The sequence below is a fragment of the Vidua macroura genome, chromosome 16 (genome assembly GCF_024509145.1).
Source record: "Vidua macroura isolate BioBank_ID:100142 chromosome 16, ASM2450914v1, whole genome shotgun sequence".
NCBI lineage: Eukaryota > Metazoa > Chordata > Aves > Passeriformes > Viduidae > Vidua > Vidua macroura.
In genome coordinates this window covers 11,352,047-11,376,493 of record NC_071586.1, presented here as the reverse complement: position 1 = coordinate 11,376,493, position 24,447 = coordinate 11,352,047, and the positions used below count along the sequence as shown (strand labels likewise).

General features: G+C 40.1%; 1 protein-coding gene across 5 annotated transcripts in view; it reads right to left on the bottom strand.

The window, feature by feature from the left end:
* The window catches only part of GPR146 (G protein-coupled receptor 146), a 49,859-nt gene that overhangs the window by 10,638 nt on the left and 14,774 nt on the right, over window positions 1-24,447 (bottom strand). For 4 of the 5 annotated variants that reach the window (XR_008439624.1, XR_008439623.1, XR_008439622.1 and 1 more), the window contains exon 2: window positions 17,008-17,049. The gene's annotated coding sequence lies outside the window, so the exon portion shown is untranslated. Of the gene's footprint in view, window positions 1-7,290; window positions 7,428-17,007; window positions 17,050-24,447 lie in introns of those variants that run through there. The other variant, XM_053992047.1, reaches the window with a different exon arrangement.

Below are 24,447 nucleotides of genomic sequence, written 5' to 3'. Positions count from 1 at the left end.
AAATAATGGATGATCAATATTTTTGGAAAATTAGAAACCTACAATTAGTTCTACATCAAGGGGAACACGCTGAATTCTCAAGTGCTGGAGAGTGAAGTGTCACATTGCTGTTCCCTCTCACTCTGGGTAACATGACATTTCTTTAGGCTTACTAGCTTATATACATACCGTAGGGATTAGCAAATGATTTCTAGGCTGGATATAGAGAAAAGTAAAACTAGCTCAGGTTAGATGTGAGGGGGGGAAATGCAGCAGTGCAAGCAAGTAGGAATATACTTTCTCATGCAGTTGCTGACTTGCTGCTGTTTATAATGTAATGATACAGCTCAGATAAAATGCTTTTCACATGAGTGGAGAAGAAAATCCTGCTTGATACTGGGGGCTGGGCTGAAAAACAAGCCCCTTCCAACCTATCATTTATGTCTTTGTGGTGCAACCATTGACCAGTTTGGCAGCCAGCGGAAGTTCATAATTGATACTGGTTCTATTTATAATGTGGTTAATTCAGTGCAATGTAAGGTGAAAGAAGGCACGAGCAAACAGGGATAATTGATTCAAAGTAGCATTGAATATAATAAGCCTGTGTTGGATATTTTAAAGAGTACAAATCAAAAAGCAAAAGTGGGTCAGTTGAAAGAGAGGGGAACAAGGGGTTTGCCACTCATGGCAAGTCAGCTCATGGAAGAGCAGTCACCCAACTTTCTGGTCCTGCTGATTTCACCCCTCATTAGGCTCAGGTTTTGGTTTTCTAAACCCTTTCCTTTTGCTGCATAACTTGCTTTAATAGCAGCATAGCAATAATTAATAATTAAAATAAACCCAAGATTTTTCACTTATATAACCCAACTCTTGCCTACTCCCACTTGATTCTGCACAATTTGATTGCTGTGAACCCATTTCCAGCTCTATAGGTAATTAATTGCCTTCCCTTAGACCAATGCCTTTCCTTTAACATTCCTTCTGTTCATGCATAAATTCTTATGTACATTTCCTGATTCTTAAAATACCCCTTGAGTTTCCTATCTGCATGGCCAAAATTTTCCTCTTTACCTCTCCCTGATGACTCCCTTACAATTAACACTGCACCTCCCATCATTATTTGCTCATATGACACACACAGTATCATATCCAACTTATGACAGGGCTTCCAAGCAGGACACACTTTCACTTCTACTTTGTGACTTTCCTGTGGGGTATCTCAGGCTGTTCTTTTGGTATTTTGAATCAGCAATAAAGATTGCATTCTCAAGAACTGTAAGGGTGCATTTCCGTTTCATGTGGCACGAGTACAGAGATACCCGCGTTCCTGAGATTGGTCTTTGCATTTTGCTTTGGTTGCCTTTTGAGGTTGCTCACTCTGTTTTTCCAGAAATTCTGAATATATGTTGTCTTCAGAGCTCCTTCCTGTGGGTGGGTGACCTTTGTTATTGTTCCACAGATGTTGGCAATCTCTGTCTCATTTTTTTATCCTCTCATTCTGTAAGTACCATCTTCGTGGTAAATCGTTTGCATAGCAGCTACCTGGTGATTCAGATCCCACTTGTGCCATGATAATCTGCTTGCTGCCCTGGCCTCTTGGCAACCTGCTAAATAGATGATTTTTTCCCCTCCTGTTTTGACCTTTTGTTGTTGTTATTTATAATTGTTATTATTAAATGTATAAATATGTAAAATTATTAATGTAATATAATTATTAACAGTGTCAGGTGCACATTTTGTTTCTGTTTAGATTGTTCAGCTTTTTGGGAATCTGAGTTCATATAAGGCCATGTCAAATGTAAGTCTATAAATTGCTGCCACGGGTCACTAAGCATCAAGAAATGAGTTCAGATGGGCTTTTTGTTTGGTACAAGGGGCAAGAATGGATTTTAGGGTATGGAAACTTTTTTTTTTTAAGGATGTGCATATTCTCTAATAGGTTAGAACTGCAGAACATTCTTCTGTTTTTAGAGTTCATAGAAGGTTGCTCAGAACAATGTGTGTATCCATCAGAAAAGAGCGAATGAATAATTGTATTTGCTTTAGTTTCTCATTTTCCCTCTCAATTTCTAAGCAGCTTAAAGCTTATGAGAACAGATAATATACTCCAATAAAGGAAGACAAAATAGATCAGCTACTCTGGAAACCACAATCAAAACTGCTAAATGGTGTGTTTAGGAGCCCTTTAGATCTATCTGTTGGAGAGTGGCAGTGTTCTGGAAGGTTGTAATAACCAACTACCATGGGGTAGAAGTTCTGAGGAGAGGAGATCGCCCAGCACTGCAGCCCCTAAAGATATGAGTGGAAGGAGTGCCTTGCTCAGATACAGATGCTATCTGCCAGGCACATCTGCCACTCCAGAGAAATCCTGCCTTTTTGTGCTGTTCATTTCTTTGCAGTGGAGCCTCTGTGGGAGCTGGGTTGCCAGTGGCTGTGCCCTCCTGGCAGCTGCTGGGGAACGGCATGGGTTAACTGCATAAACTCAGCCTTGTTTTGTTAAGTTCTCCCTGCCCCAGCATTGGATGAGTGGCACTGATGTGCTGCTCCACCCCTTCCTGACTTAGCTTTATCACTGAATTCTCTAAGAGCTTCTATATGGAAAACATGACATACTGTTTCTTTTTAAATGTTTCTGTGCAGCGAGAAAGAATTTGCTATAGAGTGAACAGTGCAGCTTTTAATACTTAAAGATTTCATCACTGCAAAAAGTGAAATACCATACTTTTGGGCAGTTCTAAAGGTGAGATTCCATCAGGCAGAATGAATATACACAGTGATTACCTGTATTCATCTATCTACAGGCCTTAGCTGCCAGGGATCCTGACATGAGATACAATTTGGAGATGCTCAAATATCCACTAGATAATACTTTTTAAAAAGATGAAGCTATATGCAAAACAAAACCTGAGTAATTTTCCTAGTATTCCTATTCACTTCCAGGAACTTGTGGCGTATTAAATAACAGGAATAATTAGAATGAATGCAGTATTAGAAAATCAGCTTACGTAAGGTGCTTCCAGTTCTGGATTTTATTAAGTTGACCAGTTGGAATACAAGAAGTGACAGCTTTTAAGCATCAGCAGAGTAGATGGCGCCATTCAGAGTGCTGAACAGCCAGTTAGCACTGCTGCAGCCCTGCTCCATGTTTTCAGAGCACTGATTTTGATGTAGCTATCCCACTTTAAAACAAAGTAGCAGCAACCTTAAATAACATTCAGCATCAAGATGACTGAAAGTTGTTATGTATATGTATTAATTCTTTTAACTGCTTCACTGAAAACAAACTTTTAAAAAAATTAAACCTTCATGCGAATTTTCAGTGTGCTTGTAACTGGTGAGCCACAGAAACCAGCAGAATTAATTAAAAAATACAGAAAATTTCAGTTTCTGGGAAAGCACACAAGCAAATAATTTCCTTCAGTTTAAAACTGAATCTAAGTTGCAGATTCTTTTCGTATGAAGTACTACAACTCAGTGTATTTAACAAGGGTTACAGACACCTGCAGAAGGCATCTTTACTGTTGTGATGATGTTCAGAGCAGCTGGGACTTAGTAGACACTTTATCCCAGTGTTTTTAAGGAAAATATTTCATTCATTTATTCTGACTTCAGGAACTTAATAGACTAAGTGGGTGATTTCTTTAATAAATTTTTCATAACTTGCAGTCATCAATGTTTAAATATAAGGAGTTTTGCCCCAGTACCTACAGCCACTTAAACTGTAGAGCAACAGGTCAGTTAAGACTGGGTTTGGGGAAAAAATTTATGAAACTTACTGGTTCCTGTTTTTTATGTAAAGATCATCATATCGTAGAAACTTCTGCCGAGGCCTTTTTAATATTTGAGATAATATCAAAGACAGTTTTATGGTAAAATTCTTTGTTTAGGTAATGTCTTTAATAAGTGCAAACAGGTCATTTGTACCTTACAAGATAGCAGGTGCCTGAATCTCTGCATTTCCAGCATTTTGGAATTGCCCAGGTTCCAGGTTTGTACTTCTGGTTCATGTAAAGCAGCATCACTCCAGTAAAGAGACAGATTCCCGCCAATCAAAATTAATGCATATTATGGCAATTCTGGGCTTTGCTGAGTGAATTTATTCCAGGAAGAGAGTGTCGAAGGTGCACGGACTGTGCTGGAATTACTCTGTAAATGAGCTGGCCAGGTGAGCTGGCAGGGTGGCAACAGCAGCTCTTATCTTCCCCCGCTGTTTGTCAGCTTCACCCATGCTCAGGGCTTGTGGCAGGGGACTCTGCTGAAATTTGGCAGTACAGAAACATTCCCCAGAGATCTTTTGGTGCCAGTTGCAGAGACTGGCAGGAGGCACAGATGGTACTTTTCCTGGAAACTATAAAATAATGCTGTTTCCTATTAGAAACACTGGTGGAAGGTGACTCGGTGACTTAATCAAGCAGACCATCATGTTGGCTGGGGAGGAAACTCTTGTGGAACAGACCCTGACCGCAGGGACCAGGTTTCCAGTAAAAGCAGAAATACTGCCATACTTCTTTATCAGATAGCATATAGAAGAATTACAAAAACTGGTTTGAGTTTGAAGGGAAAAATCAGCCCTCAGCAGAGTTGTACTAAGGCTGAAATGACTTCAAAATTTGTCACATCCGCTGGAGATAAACTTATCTTTCTGTTAATTGCTGGCAAGTCTGAGACATCTTGTTCCTGACACTCCTGTGGCTTTTAATTTTCACTGCTTGGTGAAGGAAATAGCATTTTCTAGCTGCCTCCTGGATGAACTTGCATAATTACTGATTACATCTTATTCCATTTATAATGTCTGAATAAATTATTTTAAATTTACATTCTAGGGGATCTAGTATAATATTAATGCTGATCTAAGGTTGGTTATTATTAGATGGTAAGATTTAGAATTAGAATTTTCATTTACCAGGGGCTTGAGGCATCTTTCTGGCGTGATTAAGTTCTGATTTGTCCATCTATTGCTTGCCATGTGCCACTCCCCACTCCACTTTATCAGCGACAGGGAGTTCTTATCCCTTAGTCATCAAAATATTCTACCAATAAACTTAATTTCTTCTAAGACTCCCCACTACAGCTATATGTGTATATCAAACTTAAAAACTTAGCACGTTCTGTTCTGGGATGCTGACAAAGAGTTTGACAGGTTTAAGTATTTGATGATTTCATCTGAGTCCTTGGCCATCCTTCCACAGACCTGTGGGTGGGGATACTTTCTTAGGTACTCTTAATGGGTATTGTTCCTCTTTGAGACTGGACAATGTTTCCAAGAGGAAAAAAAAAACAACAAAAAACAACCAAAAACAAAACAAAACAAAACCAAAAAAAACCCCAAAGTAATTTTGTGGGAAGAAATGTGTAAAGGAGTATGAGACCTCTTTAAACCTAAAGCCTCCCATTACAAAAACATCTGTGAAGTCACACCTGGAGTCTACTACCAGTAGCCACCTGCTGCCCACACTGCATCCATTCCATGGTATTTTGGAAAGCCATGGTTAGGATTTGTACAAATTCCTGGAACTACAGCCACGTTAATGACATGGAAATAAGTACTAGTGCTCACTAACTGTAGCGTATCCTTTCACATGCCATACAACAATTAACTAAAAATTTGAACAGACTTTTTGTAGAGAATTCTTACTATCCTTCAGAGGTAAGATCCTGGTTTTAGTAAGTCCTGCCTGCTTCAGGAAGCAAAAACGGCTTCTGTAGCACCTTTGTTACTGCAGGAGCCCTGATACGCTGGGTTTGCATGGCAAGTTTTTGGGAAGGTGTTCAGTTTTGTTTCTCATTACCCTACTCTAATTTGATGGTTAATGAATTAATTTTTCTGTAAGTTGAGTCTGTTTTGTTCAGGATGGTAATGGGTGAGTGATCTCTCCCTCTCCTTCTCTCAACCCACAAGCCTTGAGTTCTATTTTCTGTCCCTGTCCAGCCATGGAGGGGAGTGAGAGAGTGGCTTTGGTGGGTACCTGGTGCCCAGCTGAGGTCAGCCCACCACAAAAATAAATGTATAATCTGCTTCCTCCTGTGCTAATGGGTGGAAGCCTGAGGAGTAATTAGTTTGTCAGAGAGCCAGTTTCTTACTAATGATTGATAAATGGTTGTTTTGACAAGGGCCCACACAGGCACTGGGTGCTGAGAACAGTAAAGCAGAGTTTGTAGGGAGGGCACTGGAGCCTGCTGGTCTGTCTTCACCTAAATGAGCTGTACTTGTTGTGGCTGTTGTGGAAAATATGCAGAATATTCTGATAACCTCTTATCTGATGTTCAGATCCTGCATGGAGGAGTTCAGACTAATCAGTCTGATGTGCAAATCACAAACATTGATGTTTACATGAATCACTTTGACCAGACATTTGATTAACTTTGTTGCATCACTTCAGAATCAGTCTGACTTGTGTACAGATCCATGGAATTCTGAGCAAATCAAACCTGTGCCAGATGTGATGCTGGCATGACAAATAGGGTGCTGCCTTTTATGCTGCTTTAGCATTTCTATGAGAACAAAGTTAAATTCAGCTGACAGAGCCCTAAGGGAAAGTAGGTGTTCTGCTACATACAGTAGAAAACAGATTTGCAAAAATCACAGTGATTAGTGTAGTTAAAAACGCTTATGGAGGCTAAAAGGACAGCAGTCATTCTGCTTATTCAAAGCTTCTGCTGAAAGCAGTTAGGAAATTTTTGGTGCTTTGAAGTTTGCCTTTGGCTTACCTTCTCTTATAAATGAAAATGCAACTTAATTGTGATTAATTAGTTACCACTATGTCTATCTGCTTTGCAGTAATATTTCACAGTATGGTTTGCTGCATGTTTTTATTCATACGATATTACTATTGTATGAATAAAAGATTCATAAGGATCTTACTTTCACTGAGAACTTTTTTTCTCTCTTAAAGACTAACTGGATTAACTTTTGATCAATTCCTCTGCTATACTTCACTAATACTTCTAGATTTAATATACAGAAACATATAGATCTTGTATATTCGGAGCAATAAATAAAAAAAAAAAAAGAAAGCACATAATTATTGCCTAAAGAAACAGTGAGAAATCCAGCTTAATGTGCATGAAAATTGATATGCACAAGAAAAGCTACTAAAACTTTGTTTTGGCCAACCAGATAAAAGTGGGAGCGTGACAACTTCCAACAGTGATGTTTTCCCTAAAGAACTGTTATCTAAAACCCAAACATTGTTTTCTGATGACGGCACTATTCATTTCTACTGATGCAAGGCTTAGATGCATTTATGTAAATTCTTTCTAGGCTCTTAAAAACCAAAAGCAATCTAAAAGGAGAACTGCTTAAAATCTCACCTGGGAGGCACTGCCTTGCTGTCCCTTGCTGGCTGGCAGAAACATTTTGCCCCTCAAGGCAGGCCCTTTTGTGAGTGAGCTCAGCAGAGAGCGCAGTGTCTCATTTCTGTGGCAGAGTGAGCCCTGGAGAGCTGCTGTGGCACTGGACACTGTGGGCACATGTGACTGCCCTGCACATACGTGCTCATAATCCCCTAAGCTGCAGCCACACGCTCTCATTGGAGCTCTGGCAAAGCCAGGGCCTGATCCTGCCCTGCTGTGTACCCTGCCCCTGGTTGTGAAAGGGTTTGGAGAGGTCTTTTTTTGGAAAGGACAGAGGGAAAGGACACGCTGCGGTTCGGGGAACAGTTCAGCCTTTGGTGTCGTTACGTAACGGGAGACAAACAGCGGCTGCATCAAACCCAGAGAGCTTTGGTACAGGAAAAATTTGACCATCAGAGCAGCTACTCTGTGCACATTAAGAGTCATGGCCAGAACGAGCCAAGCTGACAGAAATACTGTGTTAGTGAGATGTGATTTTCTTTAGAGCTGCTCATCGCAGCTGTGTATGCTGGGAGTCATATCCCCCACCTCAGAAACACAATGCTGTTTACCAAAACCCTGCAACATCCACTTGGCCTCTGGAGATTTAGACAGTAACCAACATTAGACCTGAAAAAGAGCCAATGTGAGCTTTAAAAAATACTGTAAACCTCAGAATTCTTTTATGCGTTCAGAAGAAACATTTTAATTATGGGGGGGGGAATCATGTAAGGAAAATGGTGCTGCTCTATCATCTGACTTTAATGAGGTGGTAGGTAAATGCAAATTCTTTGCATTTGAATAAAAAGCCTATAACATCATGATTTTATCTGTTTAGCTTGAATACAAATAGTCCTTAAATAATTTGCCTTTTTAAACTGTGATGAAGAAATAATTTATGTGTTTTCCTTCCTCCCCAAAGCAGTAAAGTTTAATACATGATTTTACTTACCAGCCATAAAGGAGTTGACCCATAAAATGAATGAAGAACTTGTCTTTCATGTTAGCATGTGAATCTTCTTTGGTGTACGTAATATAAATGTGTTTTGTTATTTTATAACATTAGTTGCTTATTTTAATTTTGTAGTTTCTTAGAAGCTAAAACTTCACAACAGGACTCTGAGATAGGCACTAAGGTTAACACCTGAGAACTTTTTGAGTGTTGGTATTCATGATCTAAGTATTTGCTTAGTTCAGTTACTTTTTGTTCCCTTTGGCTAAGCTTCTATTGTTTATATTAAAGTTAACCCCCCCCCCAAGTCTCTATTTACAATGTCTATTACACAGCAGCTCTGCTTGTAGGTCCCTTGTAAGTATTTTCCATTAGATTTTCTATTGTTGGAGATTGGTCAAATTGTTAAATAAACAAGCACTTCTTTAATCTCTGAAGTAATATTTCTTTGAGGAGACAGTGTGGGCCAGCCCAGGATTATGACTTTTCCTTTTTTATGGTTTGTAATATTTCATACTTATCACTTATTTGGTTAAGCCATTATGTATGGTTTGTATTTTGAAACATGGAGAAGAAAACCCAAACTGTATTTTGATTTATATTTCATAATACCAGTGACAGTTGGGCATAGAACTGAAAGGGAAGTGTGCTTTCCTTTTGAAATTCAGACCTCATAAACTTTAGTGTATCAGCTTTTTGCAGGAAAAAAATGCAGAGATTGGGAGATGGAATAGCACTGCTTTGGTCTCCAGGGAGAGCAGGAGGTAATAACATGGCTCCTTCGAGTCTGCTGCTCTCCTGGTTTTATAGAGGCAACTGCTTGCTCTCACAGGCCCCGCCAGTCCATCACTTTTCTCAGGCTGCAGTGCCCACAACCTAATACTTTTTCCATTTTCCTGGATGGATTTGTCCAGCAGACTTTTTGCAAGGTTTGTTTGAGTGTAGAGATATGGAATCCCTGACACAATTATGCTGTGTAACTACAGCTTGTAGTAACAAGTGGCAGTTATCACCTGGAGTTACCTGGGAAACTTGTGGGGCAGAGGAGACTGTTGTGCTTTGACCATAAAGCACATTTCAACAATATCCATACTTATAGAACTTTCCCAGATATTTCTTGTGTTTTCTGGCCTCCCCAGAGCAGTGAAGTTTTAAGATACGCTTCTACTTATCAGCCATAAAGGAGATCAAGCCTAAAATGAATGTAAATCTGTAGGCAGATCTATGGATGGGGTTTTGTGCTGAGACTTGGTCCTGGCCACACAGCTGCAAGGGGACGGAGGGAAATGTTGAGGTTTATTTCAGTGGCTTATTTTTTAACTCTGCCTCATTGCGAAATCAGCAAGCACAAACCTCAGTGAAGGCTGAGCCTCTTCTGTGACCTGCCAGGTAAATTAGCCCAGACCTAAAAAACACCTTTAAGCACAAGCCAGATATTTCTGCTGTGCACATGAGAGAGGTTCAGCTGAACAGGTGTCTGGTGTGAGCATGAAACACACAGAGAGAACATAATGCAGGTTTTTTTTTTTGTTACCACTAAGCAGCAGGGATCACAGAAGCCTTGGAGGCCTCCTCGCGAGATTTCAGATGCAGTGTACTGTTCAATGCTTTTGGGTTGATTCATACACTGAATTAAATGTGGCAGTTCCCTGTCCATCTTACCCCAATTATGTCTCTCATAGCTGATGGTTCTATAAAGTTAATGCACAGCCCTGAAGTTCATAATTACAGGTAACTTTGTTAATATGCAAATGGGATATGAACAGTGCAGGTTTTTGTTTACAGAATAATCTGTAGTGATTCAGATGTTTAAGTCATTATATGCTTAAGGTGCTGATGTCCCTAACATGCTCCTACATCTAACTGATAGACAATTCTAGTAGTAGTTTTTACTTACACAAGCTAAATAAGACCAAAACAAAGTTCTGTTCAATTTTGTTTGACATTATAATGACTTTTCGAAGTTCACCTTCCAGGAGTGCTCTGTGCAGTAACTTAGGCAGAGTCAGTGATTCAGGTGAATTAAACAAATCACAAGGTTAAAGTAAAAGTAGTTATTGAGGACTGTGGTTGCCAGAGTATTATTTTTATGAGCTGAAGTGGTTTCATTGAAGCATTACTACAATATTAGTGAATTAGTGGGTGTGTTTCAGCCCTTCATACCCATGTGCAGAGTGTCTATAAAGAGTGGTTATTCCTATAAAGGATTATCACATCTATTCCTCAGTATACTTTTATCTTAAGCTGGTACCTTCAAAGGAATGCAAGCAGTTGGTGGTTCATGATAGAGAGACTCTGGGCAAAGATCTCCTGGTTCACTGCACAGAATGAAGCCAATCCCCACTGACATTCCTTCTCTATTCAGTATTACTGTTTTAAGTGTAAAGCAAGGTGTAGTATTAATGGGATTCATTCAAGACTGTTTATTTCTGTTTCATCTTAGTGTGAATATTCAGCAAGTTCATATTTGGTCATAACAAGTCTGAAAATGCTTTGGTAATTACATAAAAAAATGAAAGTGAATGTGCAAATCAGCTGAGGTAAGCAAGACATATTTGCACATTTTAGATTAGCTGCTTTAGCACTGCCTTTTATATGGGCACAGCTTTGAGTCCCTTTCATTTTTCATCTGCTACAGTATTTCAGGTTGCATAAACTTTGATGGAAAACTTTAAAAAGGCGACCACAACTGTACCAGTGCTGCAACCCCATTAATCATACATTCATTCCTCAGAACCAGCGTCTCTGGTTTGAGGAATTCACCCAGCTCTCCCTGAGGGCCGTTCCAGATGAGCTCTGGTGAAACCGGCTGTGGAAGCTGGATGTGTCACAGCCCTGGCACAGCCTCTTTTCTGCTGAGGGCCACCAGAAAGTGAGTGGCACCTGCTTGGTGTCCAGGTGGGACAAGAGAGGAGCTCATTCTGAGGGGCACTCAGTGCACTGAGCAGCTGAGGCAGCTCAGGGTTGCTCTCCTTGTGCCAGCTCCATCATTACAGGAGTGGGAACCTCCTCCTTCACAGATTCTTCCTCTGCTGACGTGACCCGGGATCCTCATGTGAAAATCCCTCAGACCTGTTAACTCTTCTAATTCATAGAAGCTCCACTAAGTATTCCAAGCTTGTGGTTCATGTCAGTAGCATGCCTTTTACTTTATTTTGAAAAGACCATAATTCTGTTTCAAAAACATGGGTCTGTGTACAAAACCTAATAATTGCATATCAGTAAGAGTGGGCAAGGCAGGAATATTTGTCTTTTCTAGTCAGCAGGTTTTTTAACTTGAGTTCCTTTATATTTGACCCTGATTGGTGTGGCCAAACTGCTGAAACTCCGCTAGGTCACTGCTTGGGAAGATATATTAGAGATGTTCTTTGGTGTGCCTGTATGCATCTTTTGTCTCTGCATACTTTGGCTAATTTTATTAGCTACTGTTTGAAAATGTCATTAGACATCAGATCAGTTTATTTAGCTATTGTGGGCTAATCCAAACATACAGGATATAACACACAGCTCCTGACCTTTTCCTGTTACCACGCTTGCAGCAGCTCTTTCCTTTGCAGACCTCAGGTGGGAGGGAGGGAGGAAAGGGCTTTAACCCTCTGGGTGTGTTTTGTGAAGCTTACAGGACAGGCTGAAGGCACTACAGCTCACTTTGCAGCACAGGAGAAACCGGAGAAAGCACAAGGAAAGGAAAAAGTCCAAGGTATTACTCTCTTCCTTAATAAATTCTTGGCTGCAGTCTCCCCACCCTTCAACCCTTTAAAGAAGTTGTAAAGCACCAAGTTTGCAAGCTCCAGACTGTGGTAGTGAGTAGGATTTCACAGTCAGCTGACCATGAAGTGCTACCAGCTTCTAAAATCTGCTTGACTGCACATTACTTCTCGAAGCCTTCCAGATTTTGGAAAAAATTGCTGCACAAAAATCTTTGAAGATGAGGTTGAAGATTGAGGAGTTAAAACATCATTTCCTCTAGCTGTTCATTTTACTATTGCCACTTTTGATCTATGCTCATGTGAAAAAACAATTTATGAATAAATCTCTACCACAAGAGTTATTTTGATAACATAACTCTCTTGTTCATGGCAAATTTTAAAGGGAAGAAAAAAATAGAGGAAGAATACAATGAAAACGTTGACCTTAATGAATGAAAATTGGACTCTTTGTACTAGGAGAAAATTAGATAATTATGGCTATAAAATCCCATGCTCAAAGAATGAAAATAAACAACATACACAGTGTGTGGAAATGGGAGTGAGCCATTATGGTAAGACAGATTCACTGAGATCTTTTCTCTGTAGTAATTCTTAAAAATGTGGGATTTTTTTTTTTTAAATTAAGGACTAAAACCATCCTGGAGAATGTTCCTGGAGTTCAGCAGCAGTGCAAGAGATTGGTTTACAAACATTTCACACCAGGAAAATATTTGGAAATCAGTAATGTGGTGTTTGGCCACTACAATTATAAGCAGCAATAGATGCAATTTTTGTTGCATTAGAGCCATCTGGCAGGTTAGTGGTTCATTTATCTGTTACCAAAAATTTCCTAGCCAGGAAATCTACTTTGCAAAAATTCCATATTTTAGGCTGAGTCTTCTTTTGATGGGAAAAAAATGATTAAAAAATAGCACGTCAAAACAAAGGGTTGAATCATCAGTTAAATACAGCACAGTAACACTGCAAAATGTGACTCTGTTTCTGGATTTTAGAATGAATTTTCCTTTAAGCAGTAGCTAAATGGTTTCCTTAGATTGTTTGTGTGTTGCACAAACCAGATCAGATCAGTCTTAAAGTTCATAATTTTCCCCAGAGTGTCTGAAATCCTACTACAAAGAGTCCTTTCGTCTTAAGAGTCTGACACCAAGTAGAAATAAAAGGCTGAAATAATAACACCACTAACTTGGTTTAATTAATTGTCTGTTTCTGTACTTAAGCTTGAAGAGTGGAAAGTGTTGCTTTAAAGGCTACCTACAAAACTGGTGAATGAGCAGCCACTCAGGGTGCCACTTCAAAAGGAAACACCCAAAAGAGCAACAGAAGGGAAGCTGCTTTTGAATTCTCTCAGTTCCTCCTGGCAGCCCAGGGCTTGCAAAGGAAAACAACCCTGAAATGGTTATTTTCTTTTGTGTTAGTTACATAACCAGCTCCCAGCAAATAAAGCTGGAGGTGGAGCAGCCATACAAAGCCCCACTTGTAACCTGTGCCTGCCATAGCTGCACAAAAGAATCTCACCTGAATTTAGGCATTTTTCCTTCCTGGCTAAGGGAGATTCCTTACACTGTCTGCAGCTAACTTGATAAAATTCAGGAGCCCTGTGTAACTCTTGGTTGCACTAGTGGATATTTTGTAATTTGAGGCTTCATGGTTAGTCTAGATTTGTACCTTATTGCTGAAGCAGTCAAACAAATCTTGGTTTCTACCATTTTTTATTTTTCAGATTTCTCTGTATGCAATATTGTAATAAAGTAAAGAAGCAGGGGAAGGTGACTGCAAAAGGGAAAACTGGTTTATACAAGAGTGCTCAGTCTTCCCTTTGGGATCTAAAAATCCTGCTTTCATGTTAACCATCCTGTACCACCTTTAAACTTTGCCTTTGCAGCCATGCTGTGGCTTCCATAAAGCAGCATTTGGGATGTAGGCTGGTCCTTCCCTGCTGCAGATGACAGCCCTGGCTGGTCAGCAGCCTTTGTTCTGGTCTTTGTGCCCTCTGCTTGTCCTGTACCCCCCTGACTGTCATCTGGTGGATCCTGGCTCTGCCTCCCTCGCTGTTTCCTTCCCACAGCTCTGTAATGGCCTGCTCTTGAGTTTGGGACTTCAGTTTGTGATTTACTAATTATAAAATCCCAGGATTACAGGTGTGCTGCTTTACTGTCCTCAGGTGTCAGCTATAACACTGCTGCTAAGATGCCCTAGTGCCCTCATTCTTAAAGGGTGATTAGGAGACCAGTCTGAGAATAGCTGTAACTGATGAAAGGATCGAGAGAATTTATACATTTGGCAGTTCTAACCATTTTTTACACTTGCTTTATAGACCTGGAAAGGAGGGACTTGCAATAAATATGAAATTCCAAAAATGTCAACTGTGCCCAACTTCTACAAACTTTATTATCATTACCTCTGTAAGAATTAAAAGTCAGTTCATGTACTCCAGAGCAGCAAATATTGTCAGACAATGTGTAATGGAAATTTCTGAGAGCCAATATTTAACATCTTGAAATGAGAAACATCCAGGATAACTTTTGAAATCGCTTGAATTCACTATATATTACAACAAAATATGAAGGTAAATATTAAGGTATTTTCATCAGATGGCTTTAAATTAATCTTTGGATTTCCTTTAAAAAAAAGAAATGAAGAATCCTTGAGTAATGGAGAAACAGGGTGCCCCTCATATTGCTCTCACTCTGAAGTATGATGTAGAGAAAAATTACTTGGAAGTAGTTCCATTTCCGTGTTTAAACTCTTGTTCTTTGAGTCCAGAATTATCTGGTGTAGGCCTTGATACTCTGGGTAGTTAGATGCATAAACAGAGGCACAGCAAAACCCCACTGAAATTAATACATCTTGTGTGGCCCGGGGCTCTGTCTCAGGGGGCTGTTTGCTGGGGGTTTGTTTATTTTTTAACTGGTCTAAAATGTTTCCCAAGTATGTGACATTCCATAAATGACAGATCAGTAGCAGCAAACTTCAAACCCTCTTACAAAGTAGCTTTTCTTGGCTTTGTTTAGGAAAGTCTCTTTGATTCTGCTTGTACTTAATGTGCTGCTGGGTAACTGTGGAACATGCATCTTCTTAAACCAAATTCAGAGAGTACCATGAACTGACACCTGCTTAAGTCTTTAATTAAAAGTGGTTTAATCTCCAACAATCTCTATGTACATAAGCAGAAAATATCTGTGTTTCATGTGTACTTTGAACTGCCATTCATTTAGAAATCAAAGATTTGTAAATGAAACACAGTATGCCAGACATGATGATGTTTGACTGGAATCTCTCCTTGTTGGCATAGCCTGGATTTCCTGGTGCTGTCAGCCCCCGGGAATACATTCTTATTAAAAATTACGGAGAGAGGGAAAAATATAGAAGGAAGTCTTAAAAAAGTGTGTGTATCAACTATATAAAAAATAAATTTAGAGTAGGCAAACACATAGTGGGACCTGTAGTGGAGAGTTGCCAGTGGGATCAGACTTTTGTAGCTGGGTATCTTGCAGGTAAGTATGTTGGAGGAGCCATTTCTACACCAACTCTAGGTTTTGGGGTGACAGATTTTTTTTTTAACAATAGCCTCTAAAAGAGTGGTTGCCCACGGAGCTGCATGCATGTAATGGGTTTATGACTGGCCTTCAGTGAAGAATTTAAACTTGTCTTGCTGTAGCTGATATCTTATTCAATATATCTGTTTTTATACACAGTCTCTAAGATTAGTGTGGTTGAGTATATTGAAAGTAATAAAAAACAGACACAGAAAAATTGTTGCATGTTTAAAGAAAAAAATCATAAAATGAAAGAGGAAGTGCATCATTTATTATAACACCATGTAGACTAATGAAAAACATACTGCAGGCTGGAAATTTGTTAAGAGCTGAACTCAAAAAGTTTCCACTCCCAAAAAATGCCTTGGGGCCTCCAGCTGTAAGCCTGTGGCTAAAGAGGCCCTATGGTAAACTGACATAAAAAATAATACTCCATAAACAGTCAGCTCCTGTTTCACAATAGCTGGAAAGATATTTTTAAGAAGTATTACTATTGATGCTGACTGTACTTTATCAAAGTAAAGAGAGGCAGTGCATTTAACTAGAACGTTAAATTGGGAGTTGAACACTGGGCACCAAAATGTTTATTGTACATAGGAGAATATGAAAATATGAGGTGACCTGCTGAGAGTAACAGAACAGCAGCTGGTACTGGCAGAGCTGGAATTAACATTAAATAATTCCTGGCTTCTCATCCTTTGCTCATTAGACTGGGCTGTACAAGTCCCCTGTTCCTCTCCACGCTGAGCAGGTGCCTCCCCTCGTATCCAAGCACGTTCTTTTGTTGTGTGCAAATCCCCCTTCAGAGTACTGGTGTTTGCACCAGCAGTGCTCACATGAATGGAATCAACTGTCCTCTTAAAGAAGCCAAGGTGAAGTTTTTGGTCTGTCCTTTAAATCTAAACAGATTAAGTTTAGATTAGAAGTCTTTCCTAAAGGTGCATCTTCCCTGCTGAGCCAACCGGGGCTTGGCTTTGCCTTTGCCTTTCCCCTTCTCCCTGCTGAGCCCTTGTTAATGACACTCATTCCCATGGGCCGTGGGCTTCCAAGGCGAGCTGAACTGTCAGGATGCTCTCCCAGGAAGGCATTGCAGCCTCCATTCCTTCTTCACATGGCTTGGGAAGCAGTTTGCAGAAGCAATGCCAATTAAACCTTCTGATGTGTCTCCAGAGGTTTCCCTGCCTGGCAAAGAGCCCTGGAGTGTGTGAGAGATGATGGGACACTTCCACACAGTCCAGATTTCACAGACTTAGAAAGATGTAGTAAATTGAATGTAACTTTATGAGACTGTTTAGGTGATCTTTGAGAAGGACAATCTGAGAGTTGATATCATTTATCTTAGCTACATCTTCAGTCACGACTTGGAAATCCAGTACCTTTTTACAGAAGTAAATAGCAGGTCTAGAAATCCCAGTTTTGGTAAATATTTTCAAGTTTTATATTGATGAAATAAGCATGCACAATGATAAACACACTGCATTGCTACAGCTCTACTTACCCGAGGTGCAGCCCAGGAGAATGTCAGTCTGAGATGGAGCCACTGGGAGGAGAAAAGGAAAAAAAAAAAAAAAAAAAAAAAGAAAAGGTGAAACCGTTACTTCTAGGAAATGAAAACAAAATTTAATCAAATCTGGTAAATACAGATAACTTCCAATTTTTTGTCTTGCATCTCCCTATACCATCTCTGTGTAGCATCTATAATACCCAGTGTTTTCATCCAGTGATTAGAAAATCTGTACCATAATTGTTCATGGTGTTTGATGCTGTAATGCCTCACAGTGGGGCTGATGGTTTTATTTACACTTGTGAGGTGAATTGAAGATTTTTAATAAAAGCTGTAGATTGATCTAAAAATAGAACCATAACTTTGTTCTCCTCATTAAAAATGCCATGCTTGGTGGATTAAAACTGACATGTAACAGTCCTGATATGAAATATTTGTTCTGTAATATGAAACCACGATAAATGTCACATTGGTTTGTTACTGTTACAAGTGGTGGGTTTGGCACACAGTGTCACCTTAATTTTACTGAGTATATATTTGCTCCTTTGCATGCTATGGGGAAAAAATATAGAGAATTACATTTTATTTCATTATAAGAAGTGTAATATATTTGTCCAGTCAAAATTTGTAACCACAATTTGAGTATCGCTTTAGGTAAGATGCAACTTATCTAAAGGAGATGAAAAAGTAAGTAAAGCACTAATTTCCATATGTGTTGCAGTGGGAAAAAATATAAACAGGCACACGTAAGGAATTGAAGAGATTTGAGCTGAGATTAATGATTGAACAGTAATACTTGTAGAGAAAGGCAAACTTTAATGAGAGTAGATGAGTTTTCCCCTAAAAAGAAAGATTAACTTGTTCAAGGGTACTTAATTATGACTGAATTTTGAGGTAAGTAGAATACTTAATCTGGGAAAAATGTTTTAAGATAGCTGCCTGTACCACTTCAGCCACTTCATTCTTTTTTGTATTGAAGTTGTATTGAGAGATGCAGAGCTGGTCTGTAAAAGATCTGATCTCATTCTTATGCACTTTTTGTCTACTATTAGCACCAGTTATGGTTTTTACTACCACATTTTGCAGTCAGGGCTCCCTAGCTCCCCTGCTCTCCTTGGCCTCTCTCTGCCCTCTGTTTGACATCTTGTGGTTGGCATTTAAGGGCCCAAAAAAAACAAACAGTGCAACCAGTATTTTGCTTGCAATTTTAGTTTCATAGTTTGATGGAGAATAGTAAATAGAAGGACAAACTGTTACTATTTTTATGTGGTCTTGCTCTTAAGAGAAAGAGATTTCCCATGTGCCACACAGGTGGAAATGCCCAGCACCAACTCTGGTGGCTGTAAAACCCTGCAGTAGTAGCTGGCTCATCACAGTCTCTGGCTGGCCTCATTTCTCAAGAACAAAAATAAATCAGCCACAAATCCATGCAAAGAAGGAGCAGCTGTTCCGTTCATACTTCCATGCAAATTCAAGTCACATTCAGGGAAGTAGTGGGACAGCTGCCCCGTGCTTCGGAGCAGAAACATTGTGGAGAGCTTCTCCTGGTGCCTGTCACTGCTGAAGTCCCACCTGGACACAGCTGTGACACATCTGGAGCTCTGGGAGCTCCAGCTGTGTAAGGACAGGCTGCAGGAGGTGGCTCTCCCTGAGTAATGCAGTCCTCCAGTGCTTCAGTTGTGTCCTGTGGCCGCATCTCCAGGTGGGTACGGGGATCACTGGGATTAGACACGTGAACTGTTGAGTTCAGCTGGCAAAGCTGCACGAGTTTCTTTATATGCATAGCAAGGTGCAGTGCTGAGATCTGCATTCCAAGGACCACTGCTGTGTGCTCATGGAGCTCTTCGGGCTGGGTTGGAGAAAGGTTCTGTGGTCACCCAGCAGTCTCCAAAGAGCAGCTTTGCTACTGCTGACCTGCTGCAGCTTCCCAAGGATAACGTGGGACTGACTCACTGCTTTCCTCCCTCATTACTCAGTAGCCCTCCTGCATTGATTCTTTTGCTTTCTGATCCTTGCTGTTGAAGTACAATTTCTTTTATGTAGTAAACAATGTTTCAGGATTGATTAAATCACAACATGAATCATAATGGAAATCCTCAGCTATACACAGGGCTCTTCACATCTATAAGTCTGTGGAGATGAATAACAAGTTCTGTAGGGACAGCCTTAAAGTGGGTTTGCAGTTTTGCTGGGAGCTGAACTCACTGGTTTTTGTTTTAATGTAGTCAAGTTGAGTGGACTAAAATGCTGGTTAATCAGTTTGAAATGAAATTGTGGCATGGGCAGAATGAGCATAGTTATTTCTAGATAGCTTAAAGAATGGAGTATGATTTCAAAGGTCGTGTGTAATTATACTTTTATTCATGAGGCCTGTGATTTATATTCTAATGAATATAATTCATGTATTGTATTAATCATACAGAATTCTGAATCAGAACATAAAATTTTGCAGCGCTATAATTAAGAAAAATGAAAGTGATAAGGAGTAGCAGCTATGTAGCTAATGAGGGAGTTAATTTCAACGTGTGTTTTAGGCCATTAAGTACTACAAAGCAAGAAGTGCTGCTTTGCCAGCACAAACCAAAGGAAGGCAGTTCAGTACCACTCCCTTCCCCAGCCGGCATCGCTGGGAATACCGGAGAGCTCCGGCTGGAGTTCCGGCAGTAGCTTGCACAAGAAATGTGCAAGAAAATGTAAATCACTGGTGCAGAATATTGTTTAGTAAAGAAAACATTTTGTATTCTGCATTTGGACATGAATTTTTCTCTATGCAAATGTTTTTATCCTTTCAGGTTGAACTAAGTTTTACAAAGTTATAAAGCCAAGAGCTCAGGTGTTTTTTTCTGTGTATCAGGACTCTCCAGAGGCTGGGATCTGCAGGCCATCCAGGACATCCTTGTTCATGCTGTGCTTTGCTTTTTGGTTTTTTTTAAGAAGTCTGAAGCATTTTCCTTGTGTGGTTTTGCAACCCCTTTTTTTTTTTTTTTTTCCCCAAACAGCAGGAGTCCTATCACTAGATCAAATTTGGAATTCACTGCTTCCAACAATTGTCTAATGGATCCACATGTTTACACAGCATGACACTGGCATCCAGATAGTGTCAATCAGTACTACTGTTTCATGCTTCCTCCCTGCTTAAAAAAAAAAAAAAAAAAAAAAAAAGAAAAAAGGGAAAAGTACAGACACTTTTTTTCCCGGTACTCAGGGGAGCAGTGAATGTTTCAGTCACCAGTATTCTCTCACAAAATTTTGGAAAATACTTTTTCCATCTGCTCTAACTGAAAATGCCAACTCTCAGGTATTTTATCAGTACATATTGTATCAATAATAGATCTTAAAATCACAGAATCCCAGAACTGCCTGGGTTTTAAGAGACCTTAAAGATCATTTACTTCAGCCCCACTGCTGTGGACACACCAGAGCAGGTTGCTCAGAGCTCCATCACACCTGGCCTTACTTCCAGGGATGAATGCTACGAAACAGGAGACTGGAAAATAACATTTCCAGAACCCAATCCTTTCTTCCTTCCTGAGACTCCCTGCTGAATGAAAACTTGATTATCTTGTTGTGCTGTGCCCCTAACTTGCAGCACCCACACCACTGCCTCGATGAAGCTCCAGCTGCTTCTCCCTGCCACTGATGTGTCCCTGTGCTGATGTGGGCATTTGTGTGGCCTTATGGTGAATCAAAGGATCTTTCTGAAAACCAGAGTAGCCAGGGGCAGCCTCAGGCACTTGGCATTTGTGTAGCACAGGAGGACCTTTTGTAATTTACTTGCTCGTGTGTTTTGCCAAGTGTTTGATTCCTGTTCCCCGTTATTGGATGTAAATAAATCAGTAGCAATTACTTGGCAACAACCTTCCACGGTCATTTGCTCTGAAGAAACAGTCCCTGGTAGCATTAAGTGAAGGAAGGGGGGTTTGGCTGGGACACCAGAACCTTTCTTTTTTTTAATGTTCTCATGGGATCTTTCACTTCCACACAAGCAACTGCCTGAACTGGCCAAGTGGTCTTGATTTAATGTTCTTTATGAACATGACTTGTCGCAGCTGCAGGATGTCATAACCTCTATTTCCTTAGCTTAGATTTGAAATCTGGAGCCATATGATTCAGATGAACCACAACTGCCCTTGCTTAATTTAACTTGATGTATTTGTTTTGAAAATACCGTTGTTCACTCCAAGTTTTAGCTGCTAAACGAATTAAGCTGATCTGCACTGGTAAATGGGGAATACTGACCAGCTTCATTGAAAGCTCCAGTAATCTTTTAACTTACCAGTGCTAATGAAAATAATTCATTAGTGTAAACTTAAAAAATCAAAACTTGTTTTAAATACAATAATTAGAGATTGTCCCTGAGATGAATGTAGCTCTGATGCAAAAAAAACCCCAAATTCTTACAGAAATAATTGTATGTTGTACAGTATTTCAGGGAAGTACAGTGAGCTCACCAAAATCTATTGCTGCAGACAGGATTCAGAGTACAAGATGATGAGCAGACTGGGTTGGCTTTGCCTCCAAAATTTGATTTTACAGAGCTCCTGTTCTTGTGCAGCTTAGAAACTTTTGCATTTGAAGTAAAGCCAACTGGAATTGTAAAGATACTTATCTTATTCTCTGGCCCCATTCAAATCACCAGAAAATATTAAGGCTGACAAGCCTAACTTCATATGCTTCTCAATTAATATTTTTATGTTAGATTATAGTACACACAGATTTGCACAAGTGCCAGGTTTGAAGTCACTCAGCTGGTTTCCAAGTGGCAGATGCTGCCTTCACTACTGTATGTCTGCTCTCCACAATAGTAAATATTAGTGTCCAGAGTTTAGTGTCTTTCTTTGTAACTTGTTGCGTTAGAGAAATCTTAATTTAGTCCATTTTAATATGAGACTAAACTTTTCAGTTCTAGGTTCACACGTACAGTGTGTGTCGGCTCCCTGTAACTCTTTGTTATTTTTGGCATTTTGTCTTCTGTTGAAATTTATGTCCTTTTTGGTTTTTTTGTTGTTTTGTAAAGTATGTTTTTAAAGTCACTCATCTAGAGTAAGCAGGCAGAATAAAAGCAGTGCCACGTCCTTTCTAAAGATACTTGACTGTGTGCTTTAGATGTGTAAAATGAAAAAAAAAAAAGAGAAACAGTCTTTGCCATGGCTGTAGTCTGTTAAACAGGAAAAAAACACCAAATATTCCCCATCATTTGCAAACCTACCCTTTTATTGAAGAGACTGAGACACAGCAAAAGTGGAAAATCACCCAAGAGGGTTTGCTTGTGCACACAGTCACTGAAGGTCAGTCTCAATTGCTAATATGTCCTATGAGATTTTTCTTACTGCTTCTTATATAAATGAAGATTAATTTACAGGCTCTAATTAGTAGAAAATCTTTTTACGATGAAGTTTATAAATGCCATAATCTAATTATATTCTTAACTTCCACTTTCTACAACTGCTTGTTTGTAGTGGTATTTTGTAAATTTTCTTATTTAATTATTCATAGATGCTCAGAGAGACTAAACAAAGTTTGAGAGCTGGGATGCTTTCCCAAATGTAGTTTAGAGCTGTTGGCCAGTCAGTGAACTGCTTGTGCAGTCTGAAATAGAAGTAGCCCCAGCAGCACCTGCTGGAACAGCATCTGCAGGATGCTAAGTTTGGCAAATCAACACCTGTGTGTTGGTAACGTGCAGGTGGATCAGTGTGAGGGCACCCGCAGAGTTGCTTCTAATTGTCAGGTGTGTCTTGTGGAGTGGAAAAGCGCAGAGGAAATTGTATTCAAATACTGAAAATTACCTTACAATTAATATGCAGTTTTACTTGATGGATTTTGGGCAATTCTGCTTCCTGCCAACCTGTGTGGACTGAGTGAGGTTTCTTTTCCTCCTCCTATTTCCTCTCCCTCCCAGGGTATTGCAACAAACTGGTTCTGAGTTTAGTGTAAGGCAGTGGAGCCATTCTGGATTTAAAAGCTGGTGTTGGTGTCTGGAGGCAGTGCTATGGCTCGGGACTTGGCTGAATTCCTTAGCACTGGTTCCATGACCAGCTGGAGCAGTTTCTTGCACTTCACCATCCTTTCTTTTTTTGACATGGTCATTGAAAGTTATTTATGCACGCTAAGATTTAACCCATCCCATATCAGACTATGCAATGTCACAGCCTTATAGGCTGACCTGACTTTATTTATATTCACACACACATAGAGCTGACATTTCACACGTATCTCTGTCAGAGCTGCAGAGCTGATGGCTAAAGAGCACTTTCTGTAACCTGCTGACAGCTGGATGGCACCGTGTGTGGCCAGGCAGCTCCCAGGGGGGGATGTGTTTGCCCCTGGCTCGCTCGGCGAGTTGAGCACGGGCTCTTTCCTGCCAGCAGCCGTGTGAATGTGACCACCTCCAGACACTGGGATGCCTGCACTGCCTCTGGTGCTGGTACCTGCCTGATGGCACGTGGGTATCTCTCAGCTAACCTGCTGCTGGGACACAGAGCTGCCTTCCAGTCTGTTGTCAGTAACAGAGGTTACTGATTTGAAGGTGTGCACCTTCCACCAGAGGGGAAGGATTGCGGAAGGGAGTTTGAGGACAGGATGGTGAGTGGTGTGGTACTCAAGCAGGGAGAAGCTGGGGGTGGGCTGAGAATGTTGTTGAGACAGAAAAGAAGAATGGGATTTTGCAAGAAGGAGGAAGTGGTTTGGTTGATTTGCCACATCACAGTTCTCAGTGGCCCACCCATTTGTTTTGACATAAATACCTACTCTGGAGCTATGTCGAGGCATGAAGACGACACGTACCCTCACACTTGTGATCTTCAGGGTTTTTTACTGCTCTTTGAAGAGTGAGCTTGATGTTTTAATGTTTTGTTTGGAGACTCAAGCATTTAGATTTGTAATTCTGCCCTTCAAGCCATTTCCCTGATCTACCTTGCAGAGTAAACATTCTTTTGTTCTGTTTCCCAGACTTCCTTTTCCTTGTCTTTGCTGTTGGCTTAATTTTGAGATATGATATTCAAGTCAGAGGTGTCTCCTTAGGAGCAAAAAAAAACCCCAACAGCTAAGGGTTTTAGCGAGCTAACTATTTTCTCTGTTTAGAAGCAGCAGCTTACTTTCCAGTATTCTGGAAGTCCTCAAACACAGATCCTGCCAAAGGCACTGACTTGAACAGCAGCAGTGCTTAGAAGAACATGCTCAGGTTTTCTGGCAGCTCTTACAAGCCACTTAGAATAAACAGGCACATTGCTTGCAGCGAGTGCCCCATAGTTTGGAAAGCACTGCTGAAGGCAAATTTGTGAAGAATTTCTTCTTGTGGTTATAGTTCTCCATTTTCATGTCTTCTACAGTGGGTCCAGTTTCCTCAGGGTTTGATATCTAGGATCTTAATATCAAATCTGGAATTAATACAGCTGTATTTGGAGACTAATACATTTGCAGGGTTCATAGCAATAA